The 23077-nt window shown below is 35.6% G+C and overlaps 1 protein-coding gene and 1 long non-coding RNA gene across 2 annotated transcripts in view; one reads left to right on the top strand and one right to left on the bottom strand.

Moving 5' to 3' along the window:
- The window catches only part of LOC138185488 (uncharacterized), a 184970-nt gene that overhangs the window by 59292 nt on the left and 102601 nt on the right, over window positions 1-23077 (bottom strand). The gene's annotated exons all lie outside the window — the stretch shown is intronic.
- LOC138185533 (uncharacterized) lies at window positions 8143-11218 on the top strand. Its single transcript, XR_011174644.1, has 3 exons — window positions 8143-8269; window positions 8632-9160; window positions 10381-11218. It is a non-coding gene; the product is annotated as an uncharacterized LOC138185533 (long non-coding RNA).

The following is a 23077-nucleotide window of genomic DNA, read 5'->3' as shown; positions in this document are numbered from 1 at the left end:
AGGATTAGATGCGGAGTTCCAACGTTTCGAGTTACATATCTCTCAGCACTTTCGTGTAACGCAAACTGCGTTAAATATAATAACGAGGTGAACAACATAGGTATGATTAAAACGGAGAAATATTTGCTAGTACTAAAAAAAACGTTTGATAACAATCTTTCTAAGGAATTTCTGATGGAATATTCACTTGAGCGTCTTGAACGTTTCTAGAAATTCTTAAAAAATTGTGAAAATAGTCATTCTCTCCTTCTTTACACAATAAAGAACTTTCCTTTAGTTCAACAGAAAAATCTTAAGCTTCAAATTTCAGCAACATAATTGAACGATTTCCTGCTTCGAATCGATCGAAACTAACAATGTTATCGAAGTTTTCACGAAACCATCACAATTTTCTCAAATGAATCACAGTACATCGATTATCCAATCACTGTGACATACAAATCAATCTGATAAACGTTAATAACACGCGAGTTATTGACTATGCAGGCAAAGATTCCAGATAAAAAGTAAAGTAAATAAGATATTAGCCATAATAACTTTGAATAAAAGTCTGATGATAGAAAGATACGTGCGTAAAGCTAGCCGTCCACACTCATCTGCAGACAATCTGATCCGGCGATCATCGACGGACAAGGTATGTCGCACTCTTTTCATGCTCACGCCCGAGTACCCGGCTACCCGCGGGAATTCGCAGATCCCTAATGGCCACATCTAATTATGCTATTATGGTTTATCGGGCGTATTGTATATTTTTTAATTTGCGGAAGAAGAAACAAAAAATCATGAAACTGTTGTAAATAGGTAGATTTTTAGTCGAAAGTTATAAGTAGACCGTGGATTTTTATGCATTTAAAGAAAATTTGAAAATATAAAATTGCACAGAATGTGATATGAGAAATATATAATAAAATACATATACTTTATGTAGTGTATATAATAAATAAAAAATATATAAATAAAAAAAATAAATAAAAAATAAAATATACAAAACCCTTATATGATACTTTGTAGGTAAATCAATTTTCTACTGACTTCAATCTTTTAGTCATCCGTATGGAAACGATTTTTTGCAGTAATAAGTCTAGAAGGCAGCTCTGAACTTAAGAATTTTGCAAAGATGTCGAAAAGTGACCAACATTTTATTACAAAAAATTAATCCGAAAATGGAAAGACGCGCGACGATCGTGGCAAAAGAAAAAATGTCGAAACAAAATAGTCTACCAGCGAAAAGATAATTGAACTGAACTGCGTGTTGCCTGTTTGCAACAACATTTATCCGTGAACGTTGTCTCATGTTTTCCATTACAATGGACACACGTCTGCAGATAATTGTCTGTCAGTGTAGACTAGGTTTTCGTCGGCGGACTGTCTTTGGACTTGAATTTTGTCTCCCGTTGTTTGCGGATTCTTTACGAGAGACAGATGCGAATTGTCTATGACACGTGTCTGCGGACAATCGTCTGTCAGTATAGACGAGGCTTTAAACAATTTATCGATATGTTTCATCAGCCTAAAGTTATCTGTCTTTTATGTCAAACGTTCAGGTAATCCAAACGTGTAACGAATCATACGTAGTATCTAGTTCTCAAAAATTAATGTTGGGGCTAATCAACCTTTTTAGGGTAAAACATATATTCAAGAGTAAACAAGGTATAGATGGTAGTCTACCGTCATTGACGAACTAACGCTGTCGTTGTTATCACACTTTCAGACAACCAAATGTCTAATGAATCATAAATACATGGTAGGTATAGAAATGAATTCCGTCCGACTGCCCCGACTGACTGACGTCCGAATACCGTGAAAATGTATTTATTTTAACTTTCAGTTATCGCCCGTAGAATTGAACTTTGAATTCACTCATTATCTAAACGCCAGTTTGTATTATGTGAACGAAAAATAATAGATAACGAGAAAAATAATTTAACTTCAATTATACTATAAACTGTTTTTCCTCTTTAATTTCTACGAATTTCATTGATTCAGAGACATCGAGTTTCTATCGCGATGATATTCGCAAGCTGTTAGATAAATGATAAAAGGTCATCTATACATAGCGGATTTTTATGCATTCACGAGAAATTTGAAAGTGAAAAATGCGCAAAATGTAAATAATTAATAAAAATGTATAGTATATCTAGAATGTAGTAGTGTCTATAATATTTGGCAGACAAAACAAATTTTCAATTAAGTTCCATTCCTTTAATTGCATTAATAAATAGACTGCAGATTTTTATGCAAATTCATATTTCTAGAAATATAATAGAAAAGAAGGATCCCGCCAGAAAACTGTTTTATTTATCAAGTATAATAGAAAGAACTATACTTACAACAATTTATACAAATTTTCATATTATGTGATTCTATATTAACAAAAATATGAATTTGCATAATCTGCGGTCTATCTAACAATACGATTCAAAAAGAAATGAAACCTAGACAAAAATTGTGCAGATAGTCATCAACAATAATGGAAATTATTTCGATAATCAACCTACATACGTACGTTCTTTCCAAGTAAAACTTAGTCGCCACAAATAGAAAAGAATTCATTTTAACATTTAATGGTATTCAAAATTCGATGTTGGGAAAAATCGACATAGTTTACGATAGTATATTTAAATTTAAACGAGGCTAGGCGGTAGTCAAGGATGATTAACGAATGGGAAAACCAAGAAACTGGCAGGAAACGCGAGTCGCGGAAGCAGTTGCGTGGGAGTAGCCGGTCTTGCGACTCGCACCGGATATTACGCGGTATAATAAGAGCAAGAGTCACGCGAGCACCCATGTGAAGGAAAATTTACGATGGTATTACGATGAAGCATCGTTGTGTTCCTTCATCGTCGTCGTCGTCGGCGGCGGTCTCATAGCTGGCGTCACAACAAAATTTCCGAGTCACGCGTATTTGTGCACGAAATCGCGTGGAATCGGCGAATTCCGGGATCTTTATTGGCAATGCGGTCAGGCGAAACAGGAAACCATAACCTACCACACAAAACTATGTACGTGCCTTCGACGCTTACGCGAGTAACTGGCCTCGTGACTGGCACGTCACGCCGACCGATCGGTCTCCATACGCCAAGGCCGTCTTTCAATTGCTACGTTTTACGAAGTGACGAAGAATGCCGTCAATAACGAGCCGTGTATTAACTCGACCAACGAAAATACGAATAACAAGCCGGTTCGAGACACGCTGTGAATAGCAAGTAAATTAGTATACTGGTTTTCGTTGACTCGTTTTCGTATTCGTCATCGATCGATGTGTAGATAATGCGTAAATGATGCGCAAATAATGGTTCTGGATGGTCTGAGCTCAGAACTTCCCGGAGAAGTTTGAATATCTTTACGATTGACTAATGAATTTTAATAACTTGGTTTTTTTTATGTTCATTATATTCCCGGTAATTCTTTGTTACAACTTATCAGGAATCGTAGATCTTTTTATATTTAAATAATAAGATATCGTATCTTATTATTTAAGGATAAAAAATTCGCAGTCTAGAAAGCCATCTATCGGCTCTGAATTTCATATTTGTAATAATTTTTATTTTAGTTCTTCCTCAAAATTTTCACGCGGATGACAGAAAAATGTTCGTATCTTGATATTTCAAGTAAGTAATTATACAACGAAAGTTTTAAAATCGCTCATGACTCATAATGGCTTATTGGAACTGCACAGTGTCGATTGCTTCAAGAAAGATGACCAACAGGCTATAGTTACTGACGATATTATTAAGGCTTCTTGATTAGATGATCAAGCAATAGAATCGTATTGATAATGATTGTAATTTCTTTGAGGGAAGACGATTTGAATATATGTAAGCAGTAATAAGCCTGCATGTCTATAATATAATAATTTAAAAGAACGAAAGAATTTTAAGAAAACTCTAATGATTACTCTATTTGTATATGTTGTCTATTTGAATATGTTCATGCATTTCAATATGTTAATGCATTCCTTGAAAATGATCACCGTTGGATAACAATAATTAGTTTCAATACTGCTACGTTATATTGTAGTTAAATGCTTTGTAGACGTAACATTTAAGTTCTTCAAAGATTGCGTGCGATTTCATGGTAAAACAATCTGATGTAACAATTTCGACGACTGCTATGTCCTAGTCACGTATAATCATTTGTAGAATCGATAAATAACCTCTTTGTTATATCATGCGAATTACGTATTGCACTTCGCATATGGAAAAGTTTCAGCGCAAGTTTCGATATATGTTATATTTTTTTCGAATGTAATTTTGTTGGAATCCTTCGAAGAAAAAAGAATATTTAGCAGAAGATAATCGATTTTCTAAACTCTACTCTGGTTCATTTCTTTGTTACGACATCAAGCTTGTATCGACAGATTTTCAATGAACGTAACAAGATTACAAAATTTCATAGATAATAGATACAACGCAAAACTTAAAATAGAGAATTTAAAATAAAAAGTTAAACTAAAGAATTTGTACAGCTATCCCTTAAACGGAAAAACAGGGTGGATCAAGTTCCTTTCTCCAACGTAAGAAATAACGAATTGCTTGACTCGTCCGTGTTCCGAGTTAATAATAATCGATAGAGCTTTTTTTCTGCAGCGCGGAATCGATGGAAATTTCTGTGTCGCGCTCGCTCGTAGTCTAGAAATTATTTTCCAGGCAATTACCCGCGGTTTTTATGCGGACTCTCGTCTAGACGATGCTCATTTACGTCCGTGTCGGAGCGAAGAAACGAAATGGCAGGTAACGAGGCGCTTGACATCCGTCAAAGAACTGGCGACCGACGATAACGGTGCTCCAGAAACGATAACCAGTTCGAACTGTCTGGCTCGCCGACCAATCGGGATCATTGACTCCCTGTTATCGCAACGAGCAAACCAGATGTCTACTTCGACTCACAAATTTTCGCAAATATTTTGACCGAGTCACAAGTTTCAAACCGATATCAGAAATTTTACGACGTTTCTTCGAATATCGTTTTACGTCCGAACCGCGTTACAGATCTTACATACGAACGTCTCTGACCATGTTTTTGAACTCTGAGTTTCATTCGTTCACTGTTCTAAAGTGTTAGTAACGAAGAATTAAAAATCTATAAATATTTAATAAGAGGAAATTTAAAAGAGGAATTTTAAATAATACATGTATGTATTATTTAAATACAGCTAACAATATATTTAAATTAAAGAAATGTGACTCTTGAAATTCGTTTGCGACTTTGTATATCCATTAAGAACAGTTTTTACCTTTTCTATGTGGAAAATAATCGATAAAAAAAACGTATTAAATATTTTGGGGAAAGGGGAAAATATTATGAAATTAAGTAAAAATTAGCGTACCTAAACTTATCTATATTCTCTATTTATTTTTGAATAAACGAAGGATTCGCATTATGTCACAGAGTGGAGATAAGAATTTTGCGCAGAGCGAAAAATGAAAATAAAAGTAGTTAGATATAAGCGGCTAAACAAGAATACGAGCAAAGATTAAAAATGGTAATGCGCACTGTGGATTATCTTATTCATTCAAATAAGAAATATCGATGTTGTTCTTGTGGTGATATGTAATTATTGCATATTGTGAGCTTGATGATTTTACCGTTAAATGACAGTATGTTTTGCATAATTTCTTTCTTGAGGTTACTATTTACGTTAAGTAACGTACGATCGTTACGTAACTAACGCGGGACGTAGTGATGAACTAATTTTGGAAGAGTTTCTTTTCATTCAAGACGATATAGATGTGAATATCAACATTAATATTTTGTCGGAAAGATTTGTCCGGTATATCGACCGAACTTACTTGTAATATCTCGATAAATATCGTACAGAAAATTCACATTGAATCGCCGATTACGACCCGATACATTTTACATTTACCAATAAAATCAATAATAATCGCAACTATGTTATCTAATAATAAACCTATTTCAAGATCCACACATAGCCAATAAATGAATTATTTCCTTCATCCACTTTATCAAATAATCAATTGGCGAATTCGAGAATCATCTCCTATTCTTCTCTGGAAATTTATCACCAATCCTCAATATCTACTAACACACCCAAAAAAGCATAGTCATAATTCATTCTGAAATGGACGAGTCAACTTAAACCAATACCCAAAGATTTTCAACGTCAGTACCAATCAATTTACAAACCATTCTAAGAATCATTATCTATTTTACTCTGGAAATTTACCATTATTCCCCGGCATTTTTCAATAGATCCAAAAGACCATAATTTATTCAACGCCAAGTATCTTTGTCAAAGTTTGTTGAGACTATCAGAGAATTTCCCCGAGCATTACTCACGCAATCATTGACACTACCGACGCGGCAAAGTTCTCCAAGAAATTGAGTGGAAGCGGCATGGAAGAAAAACGCGATTGATGAAGACTCTCCGCAGGCTCCGTGGTGTTCAAAGTCCGCGGAGGGTGTCATGTGCCATCGAAAGCGAGCAATATCGATAACGCAGAAACGCAGACGGAACGAGAACAGCTACAGTCGTTAGTCGTTAATCGTTATCGATTTAATTGCCTCGATCTCCCCTGTGAAGCCTGTCGCAAGAGGTCGTGGTCCAGACCGTGGAACTTGGACGCGGATCACGAGACGCTCGACGGATTTCTGTCGACCACAAAGACGAACGGCGGGTGATTTCCTTTCACAGAGACTCGTGTTTTATCGGCCTCCGACTAGAAGAAAGACGGGAACAGGGAGAGAAAGAGGGAAGCCTAACCATGCATTATAAATTATAAATTTCCACGAATAGAATCCCGCAGCCAAACATTCTCTGTGTATCGAACGATCACGTTATTCACGTTCACGGGCACGTGGCCAAACGTGCCGCGAATTACTTTTCAAGACGACTCGCATGCGCGCTTCAGATTCAAGCAAACAGCTGTTTATTGCGTGTTGCAGCGAATTTCTGTCTCGTAACTTGGAATACAGGATGTTCGAGTTCCTTGATTTTATACATACGATTTATGTGGAGTCAACTTTCCATTCAAATGATCACGATTAGATGATCTTTTCCATATTTCTTTTTAACATTTACATGCACAAATATTTTATGTCCACTTTTAGCGTTTTCGAGAGAAACAGTTGTAAAGGTTCAATAGTACTTAACAATTAAATAAATACTTTTTGCATTGTACTTATCTTTATCGATGCTATTATAAAAGTGATTGCGAATTTTTGCATTGACTTTTTTTATCAACATAAAATTACAAATGTCATTGATGGTTCTTGAAGATATTTCGATATACACTAAATATGGTAAACAAAAATATGTTTTTGATGACATTTATCAAGTAGATATAAATTTGATTTGTAAACACGACCTAAAGTAACAGTTAGAAATTACGTGTTCTATATAAAAAGTTAATTTTCTCAAAATGTGGGCAATGTTCGTGCAGTAAGCCATCGATATCCCTTACTGAAAAATTATGGAATATTATGGAAGATTATGGAATTTTTCTCATTTTTACATAAATAACAACATATTTTAAATGCAATTAAGTCAAAAATCAAATAATAAATATTTCTCTCGTGGAAGTATCAAATATCGCGTAACAAGGAATGGTAAAAAGAAATATCAAATGTAACTGTGGGAATTTTTTAGAAAGTGGGTGATATTTCGTAATAATCGTCGCGTCGAAAAGTATCCAAAGTGCCAACCTAAATTTGTTAATTCTAAGCTAAAAAAATTTTCTCTCTAAACAATTCAAAATATAAACTCAAACCTAATCTTCAAACTTTAACAATAATTCTACGGGTAATTTCACCATCGATTCGTTATAATATTTCACGGTTACCACGATAATCTAAAATTCTGTAGAGGAAAATGAAATTTGTTCGTTCGAAGCGTTTAGTGTACTTACAAAGGAACGAACAGTCATTCGAGTATATCGGTGCAAATCCAGGCTCGTTAAGCCATTAAATGACAACAGGCCCCGCGGGTTATCGTCGCGCTAATAAAGCCGGCGTTGCGGACACGGTACAACGATAAGAAAGCTCGTTTTATTTCTCCTAGCTCTCGATCTTCGTCGTAAACGTGCGTAACACGCGAGCCTGTCGAGGAATCGAGATAAGGCACGCAGATATATCGGTGAGTCGACGCGAACCTCGTCAAAGATTGCGCTAATACGGGACAACGCGGACGATCAGCCGACACGCGGCTTTTACGCTGACTCAGAACCACGCAAACACCATTTTTAATACGCTGCCATGTATTTTTTCTCAGTTTTGATCGATCGACGTTAACGCAAGCGAGCACGGGGTAAATACTTCATTGGCAAAACAAGTTTTGTAATTTAACGTTGTTTTTATCGTTTCCAATTGCATTTCAAGTGAAAGTTTTATCAATCTACCGTGCTAATTGCGGAAGTATAATATAATATTATACATATTAAGAAGTATATATATTATATATTTTAATGTCTTCTTCTAATGATTTAGTTTCAAATAATTATTAAGAAGATACACGAGATTTTTAATTGATAATTTTTGCAATCCAATATATCGAATATTTTTTAATACCTTCCCCTTTTCAGTGCTTTCCCTTGCGTCACACAAAAATTTCCTACCTACCTTGTCAGAAACCGCGTCCACTGTCCTCAATTCATCTTTATACCTTTCTAGGACTTTACAATATTCAACGTTTCTAAAAAATGTCTTCAAAAACGCACTTTTAGTCATCGATACAGTGAATCTGCCCCCAAATCAAGAATGTAAAAATCTTACATAAATCCTACTTACATATATATACAACATACATTTAAAAAAAGGACAACCGAGAAGAAGTATCAATCGTCCAATGCAAAAAAGTCCATCTTTAACTGTCAATCTGACGCAACGTCGGCCACTAATTGCTTTTAAAAAGCGATAATTCTGTTGACGTTGATTCGGCACAGCACGAGCCGGATTTTTCTCGGGATTTCCAGGTTGTTCCCTCGAGGCCTGGCTCTCGTTAATTTACATTGGACGCTCGATGAATCCTTCGGGCACGAAAGCGGCCAAAGCAAATTTGCTCAGTCCGGTCACGCGCGCACCGCTCCTCAGCACACGCGTTCCTACGTTTACCAGTGTCATTATTACCTGACGAGGTAAACCGAATGCGCAGGCTGGTTAATGGCAATGGTAGAAAAGAGAGCTGAACGAAAATCGAACGGTGAGTACACGTCTGTCTGACGTCGTTCGCGCCGACACGTGCTTCGCGGCTTAAGGAGATGTTTTTCAAAGAGATTAGGAACGTCGTCGCGTCGTGTTACTCCTTTCTGCGTCGTCCTTTTTCTCTCGTTGAAAGCGTAACGCTTGCTTGAAACGAATTTTCCTTTTTCTTCTTTAGGAAAGATGGGGTGTCGAAGAGCTTAGTAACCCCTTAACTTGGAGTTTTCTTTGGTCTTACCGGTCAGAAATGCACGATTTTGGTTTTAGCTTTGCATTGTTTTTTGGCTATATAATATATTATCTTGTAACTCTAATGTCATATCTTATATTATTAATATAACAAAGTACAAAACACAAACCAGGATCTGAAAGAAAGCAAACATTTTTATAAACATTGTTGGGAGAATATTTTCTTGAATGCGTAAATATCTAGTATATCAGTATTATTTATATTCTATATATAGCATTGTTAGTATCATATATAAAAATGTAAAATTCCTTTATTTTGTCAGTTTTCGTTCTTATAGTAGCATTTGATTAACGTAGCCACATTCATGATAGATATTTCCGCAATCACCATTGGAAGGAGTATGTGTGACTTTAGAAATATAAGAATAGCATTGCTTTACTTGTTATACATCTACGCCTTTTGTGCAAATAAAACAAACGATTATATCAAATACGAAAACGTGATTATGTTTTTAGTACGAAAGCGTTTAGTTGATTATGGTCGTGTCTCACACAGGCATGGGCATGGGCTTAATTTTCTGTGTAAAATTTGGTTCGTAAGGTAAAAAAGCAAGTTCCATTGTTAATCACTTCTTTTCACCACTTAAATTGACAAAACAAGTAGGTAATAAACACCGGAGATTTTTTGTAATTTCTGTAAAAACGTAACTCTACGATGTTGCTTTTTTGCAACTATAACTACATTTTTAAGAAAAATCCTAAAACCTTCCACAGGCTATTATGTATATCTTTTCCATGCATCTAATGTTTGAAAACGCTTATTCAATAATAAACATATTTGAAAAAGAATTTTGTTTCATACTGAACAATCTTTTGCCATTTACGCATCACAATAAAGTCTCGGACTCCTCTCAACAAAAAAATTTTTCACGCTCCATTATTTTCACAGTTCTTTACCACTCTTCCTACAGAGTAATTATCACAATACCTACATTGCAACTACGTATCTAAAAATCAGCACATTCTTTTCAGAACACGAAATCTAGAAGGTTTTAACCTGCAACGATAATGCATCGGCAATTGCTCTATACTGAGCTAATATAGAAGCAACATCGCGAGAGCAGAACACAGGGCAGTTTACCAAAGATAAGCCCGACACTATGGCTATAAGGCTATGGCATCTTCAAGGCCATGATACGTGAAAACACTACCGACTTACAACGATGTTCGGTTCCTCGTCGTCACGGTCCTACCTTCCTCTCCGTGTTAAACGACAATTTGCCGGTGTTACGCCGTCGAGAACACAGATGCTAATTGGATAATTATATGCAACATCTATTAAGCGGTGCGCGGTCCCGTGTAATCTTCGAATTTATTTTGTCGAAGGAAAAGAAACGTAATGGAAAAAAAGTAAACGTAAATACACGAAGGAACATGGATTGCTTAATAACGTCGAGCAACATGGCGGAACGCTAACGCTTGTAAAATATATAGGGTGATCCGTAATTGATGATTCACATGGGATCAGGGAGATTCTATGGTTCAAAATAAGACGAAAATCAAGAATAACAATATTACTTTACAAAGTATACGTAAATTTGCTTAATTCTCAGTTAGATAGGAATAGATAATCGATAGGATGTTATTGTACATGTGAAAATGAGTGGGAAATGTAAAACAAAACCTTCTCGCCTGAGACCTCATTTTCGAAAAAATCAATTTCAGAGAATTTGCCTAGTACCTGCATACCGGACTAATTCTTGACTAACGCAGGTGTTCAAATCCCATTTTCTTCAAAACGGTGCCTTAAATAACAGAATTTTATGCTTCATTTTCATCTTATTTTGACATATAGAATAATTTCTTGTCATTTCGTGATCAAGTTCACGTGTACCTCACAAATTTTCAAACTCGATTTCCACAAAAACGAAGTCTTCGACGCAATTTTGGTATTCTTGATTTTCGTCTTACTTTGAACCAGTGAGCTTTCCTGACCCCACTTTTATCATGAATTACGGACCACCCTCTATAGTATTCGGTTGATACTATTCAGCGAGCCACGCTGACGTTAATCGGATAATTCTACGCGAGCCCTGTCGTGCGTTAATTTAGATATTATTCCTTGTTCGCGACGTCCACCGTAGCTGGAGAAAATTCCATCGGGAGAGTCGTGAAAACAGCGACCAATGGAAGGGGTAATTATGATACCACGGCGGAAAATAATTAAACGTTTACCTGCGCTATCGGAACTTTCAGTATTTCGAGCGAAAACTCCGTTAGTCGCTAGCACGTATTAATTTGAGCCTCGGGAATGATTATACGGTAATTCGAATCTGTTCTTTTGGATTTATGGACTATCTTGTTCCTCGCTGATTGAATCTGCCTTGAAAATTCCCAAGTTGGTGGTTTTTGTCTTTGCATCGTTTTACTTCGTGTACATATATGGATGAATGATTGATGCTTCATTGAAATGAATGGCAAATGAAACGTTAATATTCAAGAATATCAAAATTATTGGGATATGCTTCACGAACAAGCTTAAGTTGGATTGAAAATGTTTTCAATCATAAGTCTCGTCTCCGTCGAAACAACATCGGACAACTTTTTGTCTCCTTTAATCTCCGTATTTTCAAGTTCGAAACATTTTCAAAAAATAGCAATCTATAGAGACATTTTGCTTTATACTGAAGCAACATTCGACAACTAACGGTGATTTTTTTAAAAAACAGGATCAGCAATAAGATACTTGTTCGATGTTGCTTCAGTGGAATCGAGACTGTATGTTAAGCCTCTGCCTTCTTAACTTTCATCCCTGAAAATTTTCTTTAACCCCTTAACTAATAAAATTATGACTTCCGGTCGACAAAATGTATAATTCTTTTATGTTCTAAAATACTTCCATGCACGATAAAAAATCTAAAAAAGTCATATTTTACAAGTACCTTTTGTAATAATTACGCAGTGTGGTAGATTTTGAAACACGGAATACACAATCCTTTTAGTTTCTTTTTTATTCCCATTTTGCAAATATGAATAAAGAAACATACAAAATATCTTGATGTTATTTTTATTATGTAGAAAATTATTGCATTGATATTTTGGAGAGTACATAGAAATACGAAAAAATGGGAATCAGGTCAAGTTAACTTGGTTGATTAAGGCAGAAGGTTAATAAATATAAGTCAATCGAATCAAGTGTTAACGACATCAGTTAATTTCATTCTAATCAAAATTTCAAATAAAAGTATAAAAGTTTCTTCCACTCTAGCCTTCCTTTAACATAGGTAACTATATTATCCTTTGCAATTGAAACTTATCCCATAAATGAAAATTTAGAACTTCAAGCCATATATTTCGAACAGAAAACATAAATTGTACATCCGTCTGTTGAAAACAGCTTTTGGACACACACTGTTTCTCAACTTCAACATTGTCCATCGTGTAATAGAATACACGGCGATTCGTTAAACCATTCAATTTTTACGAAACACCATATTAAATCTCAACGATACAGAGACGCCATAAAGGCTGATCACCGATATCCTTCGACAAGAAGCAGGACGTTCACTGTCTTCGAACGTTCATAACGACCATCTTTCTTTGGCCTTTTACGATACCGGATGCCTAAGTTCGAACGGCAGAACTCAAGAGCGAGAGAGAGAAAGAGAATCCATGGAGGCGTGCACACGCAGTAAAGAGTAAAGTTTAATTGCCAAATAATAATTAGACGAGGTAAAGCTCGCGACCCGGCGTAATTTACGATACTTCTAGCCTACCTCCTACCGGTGATAATAATTTCCATAAAAATTACGAGTGGCCCTCGACGTGGCTCTCGCTGCATTTCCTTTCGCTTCCTATATATGTATATATGTATAATGACGATATTCCCCCTTTTCCTTGGCTACTTAATTTGCGCAGTGCTTTATGAAAGGTCCTCGCCCACGGCAGTAATTTACCCTTCCCGAGGGACAGACTCGTGTCCTTGACGAAACGCCATTTTTTTCCCTCGTCTCCGTCAGTGGATAGGCTTGACACTCGTTTCTTCGTGTATAGAATCCTCTGCTGGATGTGTATATGGAAATGATTATGAGTTTCCAGATAATAATGTTGAAATTTGCAAAGCTTCATTAGTCTAAGGCGCGCAATAAAAATTATAAGAAAAAATATCAGCACGTGAGAGTTACAGAAGTAGAATATGATAAGTAAGTACATTTCTACTGATTCTCAGAATTTTTATGTTACTTTATGATTAAAATAGGAAGGTTTTAACATGGCTTAATTGAAAAGGAAAACAACCTGTTAGGTTCAAAGATATTACAACTCTTCTAAATAATTGATAAGTAATAGCAAGTTTTGTGAAAACCGAAGACATAATTGTTAAGACAAGCAATATTTTAATATTTATCGGCGTTATTCTGATGTTATAACTTTGAAGAATATGGAAAAAAACACATATTTAGGAACAAAATAAAATAAAAACAATTTTGATAAGATTGACAACGTAACAAATTAATAAATTATTTCGTTGTGAGAAATAGGAAATTTGAATTATCGTGTCCTCTCTTGTAATCTTCATACATAACTTTGTATAATAGCTCCACCTCAATCCATATCCTGGAAATTCCTGAAGAGGAATCGTGGTTGAAGAACGCCTTGGAATTCTATGGTATTTCGCTTGGGTGAATTTCATCTTTCTTCCTTGATATCTCTGATATTACACGTTTGCTGTTCTCGATTTTCATTGAAATTCTTCGTTTTACCTTCTCACGTTGTTTTCTTACTGGCGAAATTTATTATTTATCTGTATCCTTTTATTATTATTGCTTGTATGTATCACCTACTATTATTATTTGCCTCTACTTTTATCAACAAATGTAAAGTCAATTTTTCTTCAACATGGAATACCTATATATATATATATATATGGTAAATTCATATGTCATAAATATGCATGGTAGCATGATTCTTACTACTAATTGCAGACCCTGACCTGTATGCTTGATGCAGTTATAGTAGATCAATAACTTATAATTTACATCCAAACGTCTCAACAAATATGCGCGTTTGAAGAAAGAATAATTCAGACGACATACTGTCGCTACATTAATTGGCTACTTGATACGTTAATTTAAGTGAAATACGTAATTTTATAATGATTCTGTAGAAGAAGAATTATGGAGAATCTTTGTGAAGAATTTTCAGATTGACTGTGTGATAATATTTTAAAATTACAAAAAGTGTACTGATACAATGAACCTTGTGTAAATAATATTATCAAACCTTGAGACGCAATGTACAAAAATAATTTAGGATTAGTTTGATGCGGGCGTTTCTTCGAGAAATGTGATGTTCTGTTCGACGAGATGCATTGCCACTGGTAATGATTATTGCGATGAATCTGCAAGTTTGAAGCACTTGTGGAACATCCCGGAGCAAGTCTCGTTCACGCATCTGTATTTATCGTTGAATGCGTGACGAATTTGTACGACGTCCACGCGCGAATTAAGTTTATTTTTTATTTAAATAATACTTATACGTAATATACGTAATACTTATTATTACGTAATACTTGTAGTTCCCAATATGAAAAAATAAGAATCTTTCGAAATAATATTTATCATTTGCAAGTTCCATTCGAAAGTGAAAAATATCCAAAATTTATTCTTCCATCAGACGTCAATTTTACAAACTCGTAATTTCATTACGACATAATATTCGCAGTAATCTTCTTTTCAGACAATGAATAGGAGCAAGTGTGATACGTCGATCGAAAGCTGATGTTTCAAGGATTACAATGGTTATGATCCGAATTGATGCAAACTTGTAGTTTTCGAGTCTGCATAGTCCCCTTACCAAACGACATCACTACCTTCCCCACTCTGTGAACTTTTTCAGTTTAGACAAAGTCTTTAGTCTTTGACAATGCAACGTCGGGTCATTTGTCATCAATAAACTACCTCATGTATAGTCTAAATAGTCTAAACAGTCGATATCATCTATATTTCATAGCTCGGCGTCGAACCGAATTTGAATCGCTGGTTATCGACTTCCCAAACATTCGCTCGAGCATCCTGCCGAAGTCCTTACCAAGCCAAAGGTCCAGTCATAAATTACGGTAAATAGCAGCGAATTATCTGACATTATAACGAAGACGCGTCGCTGTTAATATACATATATCCTTGTAATACATAGAATATTTATTAACTAATTGAAATTGAATAAAAAATATTTACTCTTTTGTGTAAACAAGCAGTATTCAATTGATATCTTATTGATATCCTTATCCACACCCATTTCCATTATCTCTCCATTTATTTTTGTCCGAATACGCATTTAGTATTTAGTATATACCGGGACTAAATTTTCCCACGAATCACAGGAAAGTGATTATGTCTCGTTAGTTTAAACAAGCAACAGCAGCAGGATTATATTTCTCTTTTCAGAAGAGGCTGTCCTCGCGTTCCGCGTCTTTCGCAAGGCTTTAATGACCACCACGTGGTGCTATCATCGGAGGCAGTACGTGAGAAACACGGACGAGTATCATCACGCGGTGACTCGCTAAAATTATCCGTGCTTCGCTTTCGAGGCAACACCGAAGGATGAGAATTAAGCCGGCGCAAAAAACGACGAAGACCGTGAAGACGAACGATGGTCTCTTCGGTTTCTCAAAAGACTTCTCCTGGGAAGGTAGTCAAGTGGAACCTTCCCGTTTCTTCGCCGACAATGTTCTCTTTCGAAGATTTTTTTCTCTGAGTAATTTTTTCTCCAACCGCAAGAGACATTTCTTTCTTTTTCTCTACCATTGCTAGTGATGTTTTGGGGATCTTTTATTTTACTGAAGTTATGGTTGTTAGTTTATATATTGCGAAGTCTGGTTTACAATATGTACTTTGTTGGACTTTGTTGGATAATACTTGGTATTAGACTAAATACTTCATTCAGAATAATCAAGAAAGGCATAGATTTAATTACAGGTCTCTCTTTGTTCTTCGTTATATTCTACCCTCTATCAATGTACTCCTTATAGTTATAATTTACTGTCAATTATAAGATCATTCACTATACATGTATTATTTTTTCATATTATTACATATATTATGATTGTGATATATGAAACTATAAAAATAGTATGTGTTGCGTAGGAAAAAATATTGCGTAAAAGTAATAAAATCGTAGAGTTGAATTGTACATGACATTATTAGCTACATTCCTTACAAATACTAACTACGATATGTCTTGCACAAGTCGTATGGCTACAAACACGGGAATGGCGAGAAAATCGAAGATCTGGCGGCCCTTGGCTACCATCAATTGTCTCTAATAACAGTAACGTTCGATTAAATATAACCTCGAAACTTCTCAAGTCCGACATTCTCTAACGCTATGAATATCAAAATAATATGTGCGACGAAAAAATATAAATTAACAATAAACATTCGTCGATTTATTCCCAAAATGTAAAACACCGATAGCACTTCACCAAACCCGGAGCACGTGATTAATTGATCGACAATTAGAATGCAGCAGAGTTTATTAATTATGCAGCGAAAGTTCCGCGACGTTGCACGAGTCAGTATCTCGAAAGTAAATTAAGGATCATCAATTGGTGGCATACTCATTAAGAACCTCTCACGAAGGAAGATATACGAACGCTTGCTGAATGTACACGTTGGATCTCAAAGAATATCGCAAAGAATACAAATCGTACGATAAAAATAAATAATTGGAACAACGCGAATCAATTTTAGAAACGAACCAATAACATTAAAAAATTGTCTTTCCTTTCGAACATATATGCATTTCGATCGATACATTACGCTTTGTAATTATAAGATCCTAGTATCCCATAAAGCTTTGTACTTTGATTAAACGAAGATTGTGAAAAATATTTTGCATCCGATGGGAAATATGATTCACGAGTCATTAATTCATTCCAATTATTGGCTGGAAGTATCTCTCAAGTCGAACAGTTCGATATTACTCGACCGTTCAACCACGTTCGTCAGCATAAGGCTTGATATTTAATTATTGAGGCGGGTATTAACCACACGGTTAATTCGCAGCCGGCTCACTACGTGTCTTATGATTAATCACTAAGCTGAAAGCCAACCCGAGAAGTAATCGTGCAATCAATATGTAGAAAAAAATTCCCAATACACTGTATATTCGTTCGGTAATTAATAGGGGTAACTCTCCACAAGTATTTAAATTATATTCATCAATTATCGGGCGCTTTGAGGTAGCCAGGAATTTTGGAAAAAAATATGCGAGTTATTTGAATTTTTTGGAATAATGGCACGAGTTAGTGCAGCTTTATCTTTTATGGGTTGTTTTGTAATAAAAGTTACAAATTAGTAATTTTCTATTCAAACAATGAAACATTTTCGAATTTGAAAAAAGGAAGTAATTTCTGTGTATAAAAGAGCAACTGATTTCTTTATATAAAAAGAAAACTAGTGTTTGAATCACTAACATGTTACAAAAATAACTAGCTTCGTAATTATTTTGATACAAAATTTTATAAGGTATGCCACTATCTTGATACATCTTTGTCAAAAATTAGCTTAAAGAAAAATGTAAAAATTTAATTATAAACACGGTTTCTTCAGATTAAAAACTTTGTTACTGTTACGTTCTATTTATTTGCCGACGAGAAGGTAGCGTTAACTGACGTTTAATGCAACTGGTAATAAGCTCCACTTTTAACCTGCTATGTGCAGGAATACTGGCACGGGAGAGGATTAAAGTTGTTCGAAAGTAAATTAATATGTAATGATTTATTCAGATCTTACTTGATTTCGATATTGACAATTGACTGACAGACTGACGGATATAAAATTCTTCGATTGACAAAATGGTAATTTTTCGGCTGACAAAATGATGATTCTTCGGTTGACAAAATGATAACTAACTCTTCGATAGACAATGGTAATTATTCAGTTGACGAATGGTAATTAATTAATTAATATTCGATAGACGACCGGTAATTATTGTATACTCGATAGACGAACGGTAATTATTGTATTTTGATTTCTCTGAGTCGCTACATTTATTTATGTCTGTCGGAGATGAAAAAACGTCGGGGTCTTTCTTTTGAAAATGTTTGGGAAGATCGCCAACGTTTGTTCAACTGCTGACTTTGTTTACAATTTAAATTGTCTTAATATCGTTATAAAAACATAATTAGGTAAATATAAAAACATAGTTAAATAAGTTTTCGTAAGGTAAAGCTTTTAGCGGCTTTAACTGCCTTTCACTTCAAATACTGTAAACACGGTTTCAAATAAACGTTTTAAATTACCTTGATTTGAAAGAAATTACCAATTTCACTTTCGCTCTACGGATCGCGCGGGACGTGACAGTTATCTATTTTTTCTTGAAATCTCTCATATACATCTTAAGCGTCGTAGTAGATTCACGCGTTTGATCATGTGTATCGACCCTCGGATGTTTTAAATGGTATACGCAAAATCTACGTATGCGTAAGATTTTCTTTTCCAATGCTTAGCAAAACATTTGCTTACAGCACAACAATCATGGAATCAATTTATGTGAAACCCTGACCTGAGAAAAATAAAAGGCTTCTATAGTTAAAGAAGGTAGCTTAGTAAGCGATACACTTTAGAAGAATAACGTTCTCCTATTTTAATTCGGGGCGTCATATTTATGAAGCAAATTTAGAGATTAATTGTTTTAGTAACACATTCTCATTCATTGTCATTCTCATTCTCTCACATTCATGCAATTTTCACGATTTATTACGCTCCTTAATTCTGAATAAATTAATTGTGTTTTACCTTGTGCTTACGATATTTTCAAAATCAAAACTTCTTTTTAATTATATAATTAAGAGATAGACCACGAACTTTTATGCATTTATTGGGAATTTGAAGGTACAAAAATGCACCCAATACATACATTTAAAACTCATCACCCTCAACGGATAAATTCGAAATAGTGATTCTTTTTGTGACAATGATCCGAACGCATTGCCGAACGCTGAGTTTTACTCACCATAGTCAAATTCGAAGCAGCATATAATATAATAATAGAATAATGTATATAAAAATATTTATTATAATATAATATCTAGTAAATGAAACAAATTTCTATTTAGGTTCCATTTCCTTACTTATGTTCATAAAAGTATAAGAACACATAAAAATCCGCAGTCTATTAACCCTTTCACTACAGAAACCGTACTAAGTAATTCTGTGAATTGCGTCATGAATTGATCATGAAGTCATGAAATCCGCCACAGTGAATCCGTAAATTTACGAATCCCGCATAAAGTATAATCAATCGATTAAGCCAGAAGCATAAAACTCATTTAATTTCAGTTTAAAATTTTCAACAATTTCGTACGAGGGAAGGTGACTTCCAAGATATCCGAGTATCGTTTGATCTTCACACATTTAAAGTAAGAATTATATTAAATTAAATTCAATTGATAATTGCAAATTTTATTTAGCACAGAGTAAGCTACTCTTCTTCCTATCACAAGAGTAAATATTGCAATTTAGATTTAGCAATTTAGATTGTGAATAATTATTAATAATTTAACCATTTTCCAGACTCCTCGTGAGAACTTGAATCTTGGTTGCAGCTTGTAGGTACAACAGCGTTCAAAGTCAACGCTTTGGTATTCAGTTTAGCTTATAATCGTTTCACGAGCAAAAGGAAAGAACAAAGGAAGAAGTAGCTAAAGAAGGATGCGGAGAAGACAAAGAAATCGATGATACGACACGGTGTCCGCGACAGGAGAACACTATCGACTTTCTGGGCTCGCGATCAAGCCCTGTAGGTACTTTAGAGAATACGACCAGACGCGTTTTGCGCATCACCGAAGACATTAAACACGCCAGATGCTGGTGCATCGCTCGTGTAGCCAGCTTCTTACTTTTATTCTTCCTCTTCCTCTTTCATTCTCTCGTCATTGTTCCTCTCGATTCGAGTCTCCTCCTCGAACGGGGGCCACACGTTTTTGGTCGATCGCCCGTGGCGAATTTTTGAATCGTTCAGAACTGGTCAAGGAAGAGACTCTGCTTTTGCATCCTGGTATTTGCATCGTACCGATCAACGCATCTTGCATGGTGATTATTTTCGATACGTATTGATTTCTGACTTTACTCGAAGTTCTCCTGAAACTATGCTTTTGAATGAAAATATTTGTATTTTTTCTGTATTTATCACTGATAAATAGCATTTCATACAGTATAATATATAATATTAGCTGTTATAAAGTTTGAACGAATGTCTAACACACAGCATGCAAAACTTGCTCCAACGACTTTACTAAAATTGTTTAATGCTTCTCAGTACCAAATCCTAGTCCCCTCTAAAATTATATTAAAACGAAGGATGAGCAAAGCCACCCTCTTTCGATTCATTAAAACAACCAAGTCTCATCATCTAAATTCCGGGAAGAAATTTCCATGTCAAGGAACAATATACGTCTGAGTGGAAGATCCGAAAATTGTTTCATAGTGGCTGGAAGGAAACGTTCCGAGAAAATCATGCTGAAACCGTGCCGGGTGCACGTCACGCACCAAAGGCGAACACGGGAAATATTAGCGGCACTTTTTGTCGGCTCCGTAGTCGTATCGCTCTTTGTACACATTATTGTTCCACGTACGAACTCGCTGTGCTTTCATACGACACGCGTGTACAGTGTTCTCGTGTACAAAGCACGGTAGCGATATGCATATGCGAACGGTGTATGTTAATGACGTTCGAAGAGCCACGCTGCTCGCTACAGCACCGTTTTGAATAATACCGGGAGTATATCGTGTTTGCCTGATAGGAGCGCTGTGGAGCCTTGTAGCAGTACCAACGAGATGTTTCTGTGGTATAACTTTCATGGAAATTTCAAGGTTGATGTGATAGATTTGAAAAAATTTAGAATTAGAAAATTTGTATTTTGCTGGTAAGTTGAAAAGATAAGATCGATATAAGCATACATCTTTAAGATTGTAACCGGATTTAAAATTTTATAAGTGTATAATGTATGAAAGTAATAAGCTATTTGTAATTTATTCTGTAACGTATAATGTACAAAATATTGTAAATTATTTCTTCATAGGAATTTAAGGCGTTTCAATAAAATACAGAAAAGAAAGAGTAAACGGGCACAAAATATGATTCATGAGCGATCGCTGTTACCATTAATGGAGACTACAATTTGTGTTACTCTTATACTCGCAACAGTACTCGGAACAACATTTCAATATCCATAACATTCTAAAAAATCTACGATATTTTCGAATGAAATAATTTCACAAAAATTTCACATAGTAAAATAATAACAAAAAATTTGCATAGGATTTCATTTCTGCTTTATCCTTCGTATAAAAGGGAGCTAATATTAAAGCCACTAATATCCTGCAAAAACAAACCACCAAAATCCTACAAAACGAGAAATTAAACGAATCCCTCGAGAAACCACCCTCTATTCTGCGATGCTACTCGACGATCTGAACAGCTTCCAACTTGGCGGAGCGAAACGGAAGCGGGCAAAGCATGGAAGAAGCAAGACAGGGTCGAGCGGCAGCCTCTCTACGTGCAGGAACTGTAAAACGATCTCGCCGGTTCACGCGAGATAATATTAATCTCCGGTCTCGTGTCGTGCCACGTCCTGTAGCACAACGGCATGCACGAAAGAGGCAAGAGAATCTGTCGGCGCAGCGGCGCCGGCGGCGGGAAATAGTGCTCTTGCTCTTAAGGTCGCGGGATCACGTGCACGTGGCGTGAAGCATCGCGTGGCTCCGTGGGATCGCCAACCTTTTTTCCGCTGGATCGGTGCACGCACGTTTGTTTTCTTCGACCGGTTGCATCTTCGTGTCAGGCTTACGCAAGCAGATCTACCAAGATGAACACGACGTGTTTGATTCGTGGATGATCGTAGAAAAGTCGCGTGGCGAAAACGTGCTACAACGAAGTTTAGTTCTCGCTAGTTGTTTCTGAGTTTGAGATTCGGGACGAATGCTGAGAGAATTTTTAGTGGATTAGATGTTAGGTGTTTAATATTTTCATTTAAATAAAGCGGTGATAGCGCACATTTTTATAGAAGAGAGCAGAGATGAAATAGTGCAACGTTTCTAAAATTTCTGGATAGGTGGTTTTTATTAAATTTACCACCACTGACCCTGCTACATTTTTTCTGTCATCCCTCGATCCAATTATAGTTTTCTAACGTTAATAAATATCTTCGCAGTTCGAACAAAATATAAAAAGAATTTTATCGCATGGTTTCTTGTTTGCTTTAATTTTATATCAAATATCTTTTCAGAACGCTATAAAGTCCTTCCATTCGTTAAAGTAACGGCAAGATTGAAATATAGAAATTTAAGAACAGTAGCGGGGTTAAGATTTATCCATAAGCAATCTCTAAATAACAAGTTAAATATCTTAGAAATTCCCTTATAGATCCTCTAAAACCGACATTTCTCGAACTTAAATAAAGACGTACATACAAGAGCATACATTATTCCGCAGAAAATGTTAACACTTTACAAGTAAAACGACAACCACTACCTCTTTCTCGAACCCTCAATTACCCGAGCAAAATGTAACGACCCAATCTGTCCAAGTACCGCCTAAGTAGAATAAGAGATTGCCGATCAGGCGTGTCTGACGCTGATCAAGCGGACAATTTTGTCGTCGTACGACGACAAAATTCGAAGCCGTTACGTTAAGACATTAAGAAGGAAAATGGTAATCCGTGAATGGC

Source organism: Bombus flavifrons, chromosome 12, assembly GCF_040668555.2.
Source record: "Bombus flavifrons isolate JBK064 chromosome 12, iyBomFlav1_principal, whole genome shotgun sequence".
In the NCBI taxonomy this organism is placed as follows: domain Eukaryota; kingdom Metazoa; phylum Arthropoda; class Insecta; order Hymenoptera; family Apidae; genus Bombus; species Bombus flavifrons.
This window is presented reverse-complemented; position numbering and strand designations above follow the sequence as displayed.